This window comes from Macaca thibetana, chromosome 7, assembly GCF_024542745.1.
Source record: "Macaca thibetana thibetana isolate TM-01 chromosome 7, ASM2454274v1, whole genome shotgun sequence".
Lineage (NCBI taxonomy): Eukaryota > Metazoa > Chordata > Mammalia > Primates > Cercopithecidae > Macaca > Macaca thibetana.
This window is the reverse complement of record NC_065584.1, coordinates 155,453,261-155,454,772: the sequence shown is the minus strand read 5'-3', so window position 1 is coordinate 155,454,772 and position 1,512 is coordinate 155,453,261. Positions and strand designations below refer to the sequence as shown.

At 44.2% G+C, this 1,512-nt stretch overlaps 1 pseudogene; it reads right to left on the bottom strand.

Annotated features, from left to right (window-relative positions):
• Positions 1 to 578: 578 nt before the first annotated feature.
• Positions 579 to 1,047, bottom strand: LOC126958176 (60S ribosomal protein L29-like; annotated as a pseudogene).
• Positions 1,048 to 1,512: the final 465 nt, after the last annotated feature.

The following is a 1,512-nucleotide window of genomic DNA, read 5'->3' as shown; positions in this document are numbered from 1 at the left end:
GTGTCCTGGCTGATTGGTATGCATTACTAGGGTGAATCGTTTCTCATGTCTTTGCTAATTTTCTGGATGCTCTCAAAGGAAGTTAATTAACCTGAGGCCTCCATCCAGCTGTGCTCCAATTCAGCTGATCTTGAGGTATCATGACCTGTCAGGGAGAGAATTATAACATGTAGGTATGAAGCCTTCTCCTTTCATATACACTGGGACACCTGAAATAGGTTGAATCTCAGACATATCCTTGCTGTTAAAAACTTAATCATTATTCAAAGCTGAGTTCAAATCCCATCCTTTGCAGGGAAAAAAAAAATCTATTGAGCCACCTAGGCTAAAGTGCTTTCTAAATTCTAGCTGTCTATGCCAGTGGTTTGAACAAACTCTATGAGCATGATGGTTTTTAACTTCAAAAAAATGTTCAGAGAACCTGTATAATAATTGTTCTTTTAGCATCTATGTATGTATGTATTTTTCCTGCCTCACATTTATTCATGCAAATAGCACAGGAGGGCACCAGCCCCAAGCAGACAGCAGCCCAGAGGTCACACCGGTCCTTCTGTCCTCATTCTGGCAGACACAGGCCTCTACTCGGGAGCCTTCGTGGGTGCCTGAGCCCCTTTGGGAGCCTGAGCTGGAGCCAGAACTGAGGCTGGAGCTGAAGCCATGGTCTGAGCCTTGTTTTGAGCCTTGGCCTTTGGTCAGCAGAGCCTGAGACTCCTGGCAATGTGGGCATGAGCACGCTTTCCAAGCTTGGGGTGGGCACTGCAGGCAAGTTGATGGGACTTGCAGATGACACCCTTTGCGATCTCGGGCTTAACCTCCTTGGGTTTTACGAGGGCCTCAATAGCCTTGGCTCTCGCACGCATGGTCTTGGCATTGCTGGCCTGCCTCTTCTTCAGGCCCTTCTTGTTGTGCTTCAAAGCGCATGTTCCTCAGGAACTTGAGGTCCACCCCCTTAAGAGATTCATATGTTTGTGATCAGGGTTTCTTGATGCCACTTTTTTGCCATTTGGGGGACTGGTTGTATGTGGTATGGTTCGTGGAATTGGCCATGTTGGCATTATAACTCACAGCTTTAAAGCTCCTGGGATGGGAAGAGTAGTATCTGTCTTAAAAGTTCATGATGAACAAAGGATAGCATGAAATTCTAGGCTTTTATAAGGCTATATATTTTGCCAATCACAACATATATTTGAAAAATAAGTACAATAGTCCCCTCATTATCTGTGGCAGACACACTCCAGGACCCTTCATGGATGCCTGAAACCTTGGATAAACCTAATTGCCATCAGTTGAAACATGTTCTGTACATATCTTCCACCCACAAAAATTAATGCCTTTTCCATCTTAACTAGGCACTTACCACACACTGTGGCAGTAACTTTTGCAGTTTGAGGTGTGACAGCAAAACTAGTACAAACTCCTTATCATAGCTTTTTTCTTTTTTTTTCTTTCTTTCTTTATTTTTTTTTTAGACAGAGTCTTGATCTGTCACCCAGGCTGGGGTAAGAGGCGCAA